The 13,402-nt window shown below is 41.9% G+C and overlaps 1 protein-coding gene across 1 annotated transcript in view; it reads left to right on the forward strand.

Annotated features, from left to right (window-relative positions):
- Positions 1–13,402, forward strand: part of LOC144769216 (uncharacterized) — a 272,739-nt gene that overhangs the window by 96,930 nt on the left and 162,407 nt on the right. The window lies entirely within an intron of this gene.

The raw sequence follows: 13,402 nt of genomic DNA on the forward strand, positions 1-13,402 counted from the left end.
TGGGAATAGTAATTTTTACCCCTACGCTATCCAATGATTTCCCTACTGTTGCACTCTCTGGAGTGGGAATAGTAATTTTTACCCCTACGCTATCCAACGCTTTCCTTACTGTTGCACTCTTTGGAGTAGGAATAGTAATTGTTACCCCAACGCTATCCAACGCCTTCCATACTGTTGCACTCACTGGAGTGGGAATAGTAATTTTTACCCCTACGCTATCCAACGCTTTCCCTACTGTTGCACTCTCTGGAGTGGGAATTGTAATTTTTACCTTTACGCTATCCAACGCTTTCCCTACTGTTGCACTCACTGGAGTGGGAATAGTAAATGTTACCCCTACGCTATCCAACGCATCCCTACTGTTGCACTCTCTGGAGTGTGAATAGTAATTTTTACCCCAACGCTATCCAATGCTTTCCCTACTGTTGCACTCTCTGGAGTGGGAATAGTAATTTTTACCCCTACGCTATCCAACTCTTTCCTTACTGTTGCACTCTTTGGAGTGGGAATAGTAATTTTTACCCATACGCTATCCAACGCCTTCCCTACTGTTGCACTCACTGGAGTGGGAACAGTAATTTTTACCCCTACGCTATCCAACGCTTTCCCTACTTTTGCACTCACTGAAGTGGGAATAGTAATTTTTACCCCTACGCTATCCAACGCTTTCCCTACTGTTGCACTCTCTGGAGTGGGAATAGTAATTTTTACCACTACGCTATCCAACGCTTTCCCTACTGTTGCACTTTCTGGAGTGGCAATAGTCATTTGTACCCCTACGCTATCCAACGCCTTCCCTACTGTTGCACTCTCGAGTGGGAATAGTTATTTTTACTCCAAAGCTATCCAACACTTTCCCTACTGTTGCACTCACAGGAGTGGGAATAGTAATTTTTACCCCTACGCTATCCAACGCTTTCCCTACTGTTGCACTCACGGGAGGGGGAATAGTAATTTTTACCCAAACGCTATCCAACATTTTCCCTACTTTTGCACTCACTGGAGTGGGAATAGTAATTTTTACCCCTACGCTTTCCAACGCTTTCCCTACTGTTGCACTTCCAGAAGTTGGAATAGTAATTTTTACCCCTACGCTATCCAACGCCTTCCCCACTGTTGCACTGTCTGGAGTGGGAATAGTAATTTTTACCCCTACGCTATCAAACGCTGTTTCTACTGTTGCACTCTCTGGAGTGGGAATAGTAATTTTTACCCCTACGCTATCCAACGCTTTCCCTACTGTTGCGCTCACTGGAGTGGGAATAGTAAATTTTTCCCCTACGCTGTGCAATGATTTCCCTACTGTTGCACTCTCTGGAGTGGGAATAGTAATTTTTACCGCTACGCTATCCAACGCTTTCCTTACTGTTGCACTCTTTGGAGTGGGAATAGTAATTGTTACCCCTACGCTATCCAACGCCTTCCCTACTGTTGCACTTACTGGAGTGGGAATAGTAATTTTTACCCCTACACTATCCAACACTTTCCCTACTGTTGCACTCTCTGGAGTGGGAATAGTAATTTTTACCACTACGCTATTCAACTCTTTCCCTACTGTTGCACTCTTTGGAGTGGGAATAGTAATTTTTACCCCTACACTATCCAACGCCTTCCCTACTGTTGCACTCTCTGGAGTGGTAATAGTAAATTTTACCCCAACCCTATTTAATGCTTTCCCTACTGTTGCACTCTCTGGAGTGGGAATAGTAATTTTTACCCCTACGCTATCCAACGCTTTCCTTACTGTTGCACTCCTTGGAGTGGGAATAGTAATTTTTACCCCTACGCTATCCAACGCCTTCCCTACTGTTGCACTCACCGGAGTTGGAGCAGTAATTTTTACCCCTACGCTATCCAACGCTTTCCCTACTTTTGCACTCACTGAAGTGGGAACAGTAATTTTTACCCCTACGCTATCAAACGCTTTCCCTACTGTTGCACTCTCTGGAGTGGGAATAGTAAGTTTTTACCACTACGCTATCCAACTCTTTCCCTACTGTTGCACTCTCTGGAGTAGGAATAGTAATTTTTACCTCTACGCTATCCAACATTTTCCCTACTTTTGCACTCACTGGAGTGGGAATAGTAAGTTTTTACCACTACGCTATCCAACGCTTTCCCTACTGTTGCACTCTCGAGTGGGAATAGTAATTTTTACTCCAACGCTATCCAACGCATTCCCTACTGTTGCACTCACAGGAATGGGAATAGTAATTTTTACCCCTACGCTATCCAACGCCTTCCCTACTGTTGCACTCTCTGGAGTGGGAATAGTAATTTTTAACCAAACGCTATCCAACATTTTCCCTACTTTTGCACTCACTGGAGTGGGAATAGTAATTTTTACCCCTACGCTTTCCAACGCTTTCCCTATTGTTGCACTTCCAGGAGTGGGAATAGTAATTTTTACACCCCCGCTATCCTACGGTAATAATATTGTGTATTCTTTATTAATACCGTTGACCCTGGCCTTTTCTCCTTAACATCTGCCTCCTGAGAATTAGTAGCATGTAGCGCGGGGACAGTGTTTTTTGTGTAGCCAGGCGCTCTAGAAATGGTTTATTATTATTTATTATATGTTTTTACAGATATGATTGTATATTTTTTTATATGTTTAATTAATTATTTAATAATTTTAAGGTAATTTAAGTATTTTTAAGTGTATTTTAGCTATTTATTTTTAATATTATTTTAATTTTACATTATTTTTAACAAATTCAATATTTTTACAATGTTTATATATATATATATATATATATATATATATATATATATATATATATATATATATAGATATATAAAAACTATATTTTGATTCGATATTTTGGTATTTACCTGTTTGTAGATAGGAATTCGATATTTTGTCCGTCGATATTTTGGGTAGTCTATATTGTGTCCGTCGATATTTAGTCAGTGATCCGGAACAAGGCACCAGAGAGGCAGCAATGCCATTATGTTTAAAGACGCATTTACCCGCACTAAGGAAAATAGCTCCTCCTTGACTGAGTGTGAAATTCTAGCCTTCCGGGGGGCACATTCACAAGCCCCTATCGCTACCACAAAGTCACTTTCAGTGACATTGGGGTGGCAATAGGAGCCGCGCATTATTCACAAGGCAGTGTTAAGCCACTTAACATGGCTTAACACTGCCTTGTGAATGAGGCCCCCTTTCAGGCTGTGTTTAGTGTGATAGGGGTGTGTAGTGGGTGTTGTGGTGGGCTTTCCACCGCAACACCCATTGATTTTGACTCTGCCCCCTATTCACAAGGACAGCGTAAATAGGATGTAGAACCAAAATTAAGACCAGGAAAACCCTCGTCTAAAGTTGGCGAAATGAGGAGAAATGCATTATTTCTCCTCGTTTTTGCTTTTTCCATGTGTGCTGCCATGTGCAGCACACATGGAAAATGAAAAAATTACATGGTTTGTTTATGCACTGGAAGGTGTCCCTTCCTGTTCATAAACATACTTTTTTTTAAATTGTGTTTTGTTTACAAACTGGCATTTTATTTTTAAGGTTGTCTTTGTGCAGGGAAGTACACCTTCCTGTACATAAACAAACCTCCCTGCTTGCAGACAACCTTGCACTCAGGTGCAAGGGTGCCTGCATTGGAGCTAAGTTGTGTAACTTAGTGCCATCACAGGGGAAACGCATGGCTGGCACCTATCCTTGTAAAGATGGTGCAGCCTTGCGTTTCCGAAGTGGTGGAGAGAGGCTTTCAGCCAAGAAGGCTAACGCCTCTCTCCGACACTTCCTTGCGAATATCACCCCCAGGTGTCTTATAAAGAGCAAAGGCTACTCAGGGGGGCTGTCCTCTACAGAACTCCCGCTATAATGCCCAATCTCCTCTCCAGGCTCTCCCCATTAATCTTAAAATATAAACAATACATAGTTATTGGAGACATTAACATACACTTTGAGAATGTTAACAACTCTTTCAGCAGACAATTGGAGAGTGATATGAGAATTCGCCAGCTAAAACAATGGATTAGTGGCCCTACATATGTAACAGGCCATACATTAGACTTGTTGTTCTCCAACATAAAAAACATTAATAACCGTGATATCACTCCTTTAATATAGTCAGACAACTCCTTGATAAACTTCTCTTTCATTCTTTCTTTTTCATTTCAAATGTTTTTATTAATTGTTTCTGAAAGAAATAACTGAAATAAAAAGAAAACAAAAATAGAAGGCAAGAATTACAGTGGTACATGTCGGGCAGCATGGTATCATTAACTCTATCCATCCTTTAAACAGATACACAGTAATTCACATTGATATGATACCCAGTGGTCCTTAAATATCATATGACACATATTGTGTATGATGTAAGCAAACTTGAACATGCAATAAACTATATAATAGTAGTGATGTAGTACCCCTGTACATTAAGTCAAGAGATGAATAAAGATCTCAAACATGACATGTAACTTATAGGATTGTCAAGATAAGGGCCATGTCAACACATCCTCACTGGTGCTTCATGGAGGTTGATGCGTATTGAAATATGTGTCTAAACTATCCCACATGTGTCTAGTGTGAGATTTCCATCGGGAGTTTTGGAGAGCGAAATAGTCAGCACCCCTAAGGTGAGTGATACAGTTCAACGAAAAATTTAATGTCACCTTTTGTGTGTCTTTCTAGTTATTCAGGATCATCTTAACTGCAGACGTAAGCAGAAAGTATAGTAGTGCTTTATCCTCATTGTTTAGTGTATCCTCACGTAATAGGCAGTGATTAGAGTGGAAAATTATTTTTTTAAGACTACAAGAAAATAATTTGGATACAAATTTAAATATCTTGTTCCAATATACAGCAACACATTTACAGTGCAGTATCAGATGGGCCAAGTCTCCTGTTTCCTCTTTGCAGTTCCAGAAATCAGGATCAACCCTTATATTTAGCGAATGTAGACGAGCCATCATCCAATATGCTTTATGTAGGACTGGGGATATTTTATTTTTGGTGATAGAGCTCCATAATTGTGGCGAACTGGATTCAGAGATCGGGTGAGAGGTGTGTGATTCCCAAAAGGATATAAGGTTCGTATTAAGGATTGAATTGTTTGGGCGAAATATTTTATATATCTTAGAGACTTGGTGACACAATATTACAATTGTCCCATAGCGATTCTGATTTAGAGTGTCTCATACTGATGTCCAGTTTCTTATCTAATTTCAGTTGAGCTACTTTAGTATTTTTACATATGGATTTTGAACAGACAAGGCTTGTGTGTTTAGAGGTGAGTAGGGCTACCGGGTCAAGGTTAATAAGTAAAGATTTTTCAACCTCTAACCATACTGGAGAGTAATTAACGGGGGGCCAAATCCATTAGGAGCCTTGTTTTGCCAGGAAAGCTGTCTGGTATGGTTTGAAGTTGGCAAAGTTGACCCCGCCAAGGGATTTGTCCAATCTTAGTTTTTTTGGAGCAATTCTGGCCTTTTTACCTTGCCATAAAAATTTAGCTAGAATGACATCTAGTTTACAGTGAAAAATATCGGTTAATAAAAGAGGGAGCATGGTAATTAGATAATTCACTAAGAGCGTGATCATTCTCATCTTAATAGTTTCAATTCTACCCCACCATATATTACATTCTGGCGACCATGTGTCTAAGAGAGTTTGGATTTCCCCAGTGTGGAGGTTTCTTTCCAAAGTAGAGTGTGGATTATATTGCTACTAAACTCAATACCAAGATATTTTTTGCAGCCAGGTTGCCACGCAAGGCCTGAATTGCCTAAAATGTCACTGGTACTATGTACATTTAGGGGCTTTACTTCTGATTTATCTCTGTTTAGCTTTTATCCTGCTTGAATGACTCGGGTCTTCCGTACTGTAAATATAGCATCCGCATAGGCATCTAGTTAACGAGGGTATACTTGAAGCATATTCCTTTCATCTCTCTATTAAGTTTGATATCCTGTATTAAGGGCTCAAGGGCTAATAGAAAAAGTGAGGGAGAGAGAGGGCAAACCTGTCTAGTACCTTGTTCAAGAGTAAAAGCTTCTGGGAATGTCCCATTAATTGTAATACGGGCAGTAGGCGTTGAATACACAGCCATTACCATATTAATGTAGGACCCCAAGACTGAAGGAGTGCATACCCTGTTTTAAAAACGGCCATTATACTTTGTCAAACGCTTTCTCAGCTTCCAGGGTAATTGCTATAGTCGGTACTGACTGCAACTTTACGTGTTCTAAGACATGGCACAGCAAGCGGATGTTATCGTTAGACATTCGATTTTTAAGGAATCCAACCTGTGAACTATTTATAAGATGTAGAAGGACTCCATTGTGGCAAGTATTTTTGCATATATGTTGCAATCCACAATAATTAGAGATATTGGCAGATAGTTTTTGGGCAGTAGAGGGTCCTTCCCCTCCTTGGGTATAATCATAATGTTGGCTTCCTTCATCAAATTGGTTGTGTGTCCTTTCTGAGCTATAGTATTGAATTCTTTTAGCATGGTTGGCTGGATTGACCCTCCAAATGATGTATGAAAGGATGCTCAGAATCCGTCAGGGCCCGTAGTCTTATTATGTTTCAATGATTTAATGGAGTTGGATATGTTCATGTCAGGAATAGTTTTTCCCAGTGCTAGGTTCTCGGCCTCAGACAGCAGAGGGAGGTTTAATGTATCTAAGTATCTGTTGCATTCTTCTGAATTAAGGGTTTGTTCGTTCTTATACAGATTTTCATATTATGACCTAAATGTGTTCAAAATGTATTTTTGTTTAGTCTGCGTTTTATTATTGTTGTCTTTTATTGATGAAATAGTGTGTTGTTTATGTTTGAGATAGGAAACTAGAAGCTTGCCTGCTCTAATACCCTCACAGAGTTTAAGGGCTTTAAACCTGTTGATCCATACTCCCGCCCGTTTACTTAGTATTTTATTATATTCATATTTCTTTTATACTAATTAGTTAAGGAGATTATTGTTGTCCAGCGTGTTAGCGTCTGAGGTCTCCAGGAGTTTAATTTCATGTTCCAAATTTATTAACTCAAAGGTAAGCTTTTTATTGATTTTTGCTTTAAACTTAATGAGAACTCCCCTAATGGTTGCTTTCAGAGCATCCCAAAGGGTGAAAACGTTCGTCTCCGGAAGATCATTATGCTTAAGATATTCTTGGATTGCTTCTTCAATTCTCTTTTTGTCCTCAGGATCTGAGAGGACATCTTCAATAAAACGCCATATTTTAGGAGAAGGTGTAGTGTGGTTCCCAGCTAGTTTGGTATTAATACATGAGTGGTCTGAAACTAACCTGGGTGTGCTGTCTGTATGATCGATTAGATGCATGAAAGAGCCAGATATTAGTATATAATCTATCCTGGTATAAGAATTATGTGGAGCAGAGTAGAATGTATAGTCACGGAAGTCCGGGTGTTGGAGACCCCAAGAAACTTTGATATTGAATTTAAAACACATTTTCTGAACGATATCATGAGATCTAGTGACTTGGTAATTACCCTTGGATTGGTTGTCTATTATAGGAGCTAGTGGTAAAATAAAGATTCCACCAACTATGATAAGATCGTCTTGGGGGAAATTTTCGATAGTGTTTGAGATGTTTTCCCAGAACTTGGGTTCATCGGTATTAGGGCCATATACATTGAATACATGTATTAGATTTTCACCCTTTTTCAGATGAGTAACCACTACTCTTCCTTCATCATCATGTGATTTTGATTCAATGGATATGTTAAAATTCCTAGCTATTATGGTAATAATGCCTTTTTTTATGATCTTCCGGTGAGCATGAAACATGTGAGATCCAGTTATATTTAATAATGGCTGCATCTTTGTCTGATTGTGTTGTCTCTTGTAAAAGTATGATATCCCCTAGGTGATCAAAGATGTTCCTATGTTTAACTGGGTGATTGAGTCCCTTCACATTTAAGGAAACAAGGTTGATGTCCTCCACAATATTATTACATCTAACCTGAGTCATTATCAAAGTCTGTGTTGGTCATAAGAAACACTCCCATATAATATATGTGTATCCCCATAGTCATTCTGCATACTGGTGTATTTAGCTCCATATGAATGCTAGACCGATATGGGAGTTCCTTGATGAACAGTGGCAAATCTATGGCCCTACTATCATATGTAATGCAATGCATACCTGTAAGCTCTAGAAGATCATAAAAGAAAAGAAAGGAAAAATATATGGAATAAGAAAGAACAAACAAAGAATCAAAAACAGCCAAGATTAATCTTACCCACAGTCCCTCTACCACTCACCTCCCTCCCTCCCCTACCTGAATTTTTTGAGTGTAGGAGCTGCAACAACAGGAGCGTCAGTCTAACAGCATAGAGGGTTATAACATGGTAGTAACAATCTGGAATAGCAAAGAAACAGTAATTGCCCTCCAATTTTAGAAGTGACTACAGTCAAGCGAGCTCAACATTCGCACATTATGTGTACTGGTAGTTGCATCTAGGTCTCTCAGTACTTACTTAAACAACACAAGAAACTAGATTACAACTGATTATCTTAATAAGCTGTAATAATCCTGAACTCACTTCTGTGATAACCAGAGATGTGATCTTGTAACCAACCTAGACTAATTCTGCGTAAGACGACATAAAAACAGAGTAACAAAACCTCAATATGACCTAGGAGTATGGAGACCGCCAATTATGGCTGAAATCAATACCTCAGGGTAAAAACTGTCTCAAAAGAATATGTAGCATCATACTGATATTGTGTGGTAGCTGTACACAATGAAAATGTTCTAGCAAAACATATTGACTGTTAACACTAACGAATAGTAATAAGTTTGAATCTTATCTTGAAACATTTGCAAAGCTTAAAGGATATCGTGACTTCCTCTTGTTCAAGGCTGTCAATGATAGGTGCATATCTTGAACTGGTGATGTTTCCAAGTGTTTTGCTAGGTCATTTATGTTTGTAAAGAAATGTGGCCTACAATTTTCAAAGATTCTAAATTTTGCGGGACCTGCAAAAGAAGATTGGATGTTCTTGACTCTCAGTTTGTCTCTTGGTAAAAGAAATCCCTTCCTCGTGTCCAATGTTGTTTTTTAATAGTCTGGCTTAAACGTTTTCTTTGTCCCTCCTTGGCGATGTTTTTGAGCAAAGTTAAGGATGGCTTCTGTGTTCTGGTACCTCAGAGGTTTGCAAATGATGTGGCAAAATGATTTTCTGGCTGAAGAGTTAAACGTTGGAACTCTATGCACCCGGTCTAGTTCCAAGGTTTGATAACATTTTATTCCTGTGACCATGGGTAGCCAGGATTCCAGAAATGTCACACAAGATGCTGAACTCCATCTACTATGCCTAAAAAATCATGCAGCAAAATTAACATGAAAACAGCAAAAAGTTAAGAAAAATGTATTAAACATGTATCCTCATTGTGCCAGGGTAAGACCAGGTTTTCCCCGGTCTTAATTTTGGCACTGCCAGATACTTACACCACTGTGTAAATATGGGGCAGCATCCAAATCAATGGGTGTTGCGGTGCAATGCCCACTAAAACACCCATTGTCCTCCCCTTTCAGGCCAATTATAGCGTGAAAGTGGGATTTATTTACAAGGCAGCGTTAAGCCAAGTTAAGTGACTTAATACTGCCTTCTAAATAGGGTTAAGTCCTTATCGCCACCACAACATCATGGAAAGTAACGTTGTGGTGACAATAAGGCTTGTAAATATGCCCCAGAGTCTCCTCCATTCACAGTTCTGGACAACATTAGACTAGAAGTAGATCTGGGCAAGGCCATTGCCCTGATTCAACTCGACCCCTCGCAGTCTGGCTTCCGGGCCAACCACAGCACCGAGACCGCCCTGATCGCTGCCACCGATGACATCCGAGCCCTGCTCGACAACGGAGAAACAGAGGTCCTCATCCTCCAAGACCTCTCCGCGGCCTTCGACACTGTCTGCCACCGTACCCTAGTGCAGCGCCTCAGCAACGTTGGACTCCAGGAGAAGGCACTGGAATGAATCACCTCGTTCCTCGCCGGAAGAACACAGAGAGTCCGCCTCCCCCCGTTCAAGTCAGAAGCCACCGAAGTCATCTGCGGCGTTCCTCAAGGCTCCTCGCTCAGCCCACCTCTCTTCAACGTCTACATGAGCCCCCTCACAGCCATCACACGCCAACACAACCTCAACATCATCTCCTATGCCGACGACACCCAGCTGATCCTCTCCCTCACCAACGACCCTGCCACCGCCAGAGCCAACCTACACGAAGGGATGACAGACGTAGCCAAGTGGATGATGAACAGCCGCCTGAAACTGAACTCGGACAAGACGGAAGTCCTCATCCTGGGACCTTCACCCTCTGCCTGGGACGACTCCTGGTGGCCCCCCGCCCTGGGCAGCGCACCCAAACCAACAGACCACGCACGCAACCTGGGCTTCATCCTGGACTCCTCCCTCTCCATGACCAGACAAGTCAACACCGTCTCCTCGTCATGCTTCAACATCCTGCGCATGCTACGTAAGATCTTCCGGTGGATCCCCACCGAGACCAGGAAGACGGTCACCCAGGCCCTCGTCACCAGCCGTCTGGACTACGGCAACTCCCTCTACGCCGGAACAACCGCCAAACCCCAGAAGAGACTCCAGCGGATTCAAAACGCCTCAGCACGACTCATCCTGGAAATCCCCCGTCGCAGCCACATTTCCGGACACCTAAGAGATCTGCACTGGCTCCCGGTCAACAAGAGAATCACCTTCTGTCTCCTCACCCACGCACACAAAGCCCTACACAACCAAGGCCCAGGATACCTCAACAGCCGCCTCAACTTCACCGCTCCCACACGCCAGCTTCGCTCGACCAGCCATGCCCTCGCCGCCGTCCCCCGCATCCGAAGAGCCACCACAGGAGGAAGGTCCTTCTCCTACCTGGCCGCCAAGACTTGGAACTCCCTCCCGACCCACCTCCGCCTGACCCAGGACCACCTTGCCTTCAGGAAGCTGCTCAAGACCTGGCTGTTCGAGCAGTAGCGGACCCCCCTCCCCTAGCGCCTTGAGACCCTCCGGGTGAGTAGTGCGCTATATAAATGCTTGATTGATTGATTGATTGATTGACCTTTCCGCTGCATTCAATATCGTCTCACATAGTCTAGATTACTACACTGTATGAAAATGGACAACACTCAAAGCCCTATGATGGTTAGGTTACTTTTTAAGTAACAGAACTCAGCCCGTTTAGCTAAAAACTTCTCAATCATCCTCTCGGGGATGTAAATGCCGGTCTCCCTCAGCTCTTGCCTGAACCTAACATGTTTTAATGTGCTTATCTCTTCCCTCACTTATCTGGTCAGAAACTTGGGAGTTGAGTTTTACGCATATGCCGATGACACCCAACTGGTCATTTTAATCAGGGTGAAATTTAAAGAAACCATGAAAAACCTCACCAGATGAGGGCAAACTGTTTGAAACTAAACACTGAGAAAACTGAGCTTTTGCTCTTCTGTGGGGCTAAACCGATCTGAGATTCATCCTGGAGGCCAGCTTCTATGGGCTCTGTTCGAGAACCTAAAAACATAACCAGAAACCTAGGTATACTGATTAACGACTCAATATCCATGCAGGATCAAGTCACTGCCACATGTAGCAAAATATTCTGGCCTTCTTAAACATCTACAGAGGCTTTTTCGCTGGATCCCAGTAGACTGGTGCAGAACAGTAGTTCGGGCTCTAATCACTAGTAGACTTGACTAGGGAAATGTCCTATATGTAGGAATGGCTTATGCTCTCTTTACTCATTTGCAGGTGATAGATAATACAGCTGCCAAACATATCACAAGCAAAGACGGATACAGTTCTGTATCGGCCTGCCTAAAAAATCTACACTGGCTGCCAATTCGCAAGATAACTAAATTCAATCTCTTCTGCCACACCAAGAAGGCACTCTACACTTCTGTACCATTGATCCTGCAATCCAAGTTGGGAATCTATAAACCACCAACAAACCTGAGATCACCAAATCTAGCACTAGCCTAAACCAAACACATGAAAAAGCAAGATCTGATGGATGTTCATTTAACCACCTATCAGCGGCCCATAGGAACACCCCACCTTTGGACCTCTTTCTCACCATCAACAATTTTATGTTCAGAAGAAGTTTAAAATATTGCTTTTCCCAGAGTAACCCTAGCTACTCTTAGGACCATTTCTTGACTATCCCCAGTGTGTTAGATGGCAGGACATGTAGCACATAAGTGCCATGATATCCCTCTGGGTATATATGTTGATGCTCTACAAATAAAAATAAATATTTAATAAAACAGGAATCCTAGAATGAGCAGGCCAGTGAAACCCCTCACTGCTGTTGTTGCTGTTGATACAAAGTTTTTGCAGCTTCCTTATCAGAAAAACTAAACCTTGTCTGGCCCGCCACAGATTATTTTGTGGCCTGCAGGTTCCTATAAATTGACATGAGTGACAATTGCTTTTGAAGGTTCTATCATTTTTCTCACCCTCCATCTATGATCCACAGTTTATGTACAAAAATCTGGTTGTACAAATATAGAGACAGAATCAACCGAAATTGGGGAGGTAGGGTGAGCCTTTAGATAAATTGCCTGCCACAGAAGACAATTCCACACAAAACTCATTTTGAGCAATGTGTATCACCAGATAAAGAGGCAGCGTGTTTAGGTATTGGAATTCTATGGGCATGTTGCATCTGGCAATCACAGTCCCAGTCCGCCAGGTGAGGAGAGGCCTGTTGAAGTAGATCAACTCTGAACAAGTGTGTGTCTTTTCCTCCTGATATCCCTAAACCTCTAAAATTATTCTAACAATTTTTGTGACCCTCCAGTTTAGTTTGCGCAAACAGAGTCAGAGAATAGTGTTCCCTGATTGGTCATGTAACAGATGCCACAGTCTCCTCTACCTCATTTAACTCTTTATTGAAGGTGATGGTAGTCAAGTTCTCAGTTATCTCGATCATAGTTCGGTGAAACCAAGTATTATCACTCACCTTAGAATAATGATTGTTGGCTTTAGAGCGATGAATTTGTACCAGTTCAAAAATTGGTGAAAGAGATGGTTCAGAAGCATCTGTCGCAGATCCTGCCTCACCAGTGCTGGTCTTCCCCACAGATTGATCCTACTCCAGGTGAGCAGAAAGCGTTACGGCAGATAGATCAGAAGATACAATTTCTTACAAAGCCTCTATACAACGAGGCTAAACGGCCAGTAAGGGGATTTCCTTACTGGCCGTCTTAGTTCCCACCGTTGTGCCATTAGCCATAATCCCTACTGTCTTAAAGGTGGCCAGCACATCTCTCGCCCCAAGTTTGCCTGACTTTCTTTTTCGGGGACTGAATGGACCATAATTTAAGCACTTCATCCTTTTTTTCCCATAGCCTTTGCCTCTGACATATTTGTAAATGTTAAGGGGCTAGGGGCCTTGAAATAATA

Source organism: Lissotriton helveticus, chromosome 7 (assembly GCF_964261635.1).
Source record: "Lissotriton helveticus chromosome 7, aLisHel1.1, whole genome shotgun sequence".
Taxonomy (NCBI): Eukaryota; Metazoa; Chordata; class Amphibia; order Caudata; family Salamandridae; genus Lissotriton; species Lissotriton helveticus.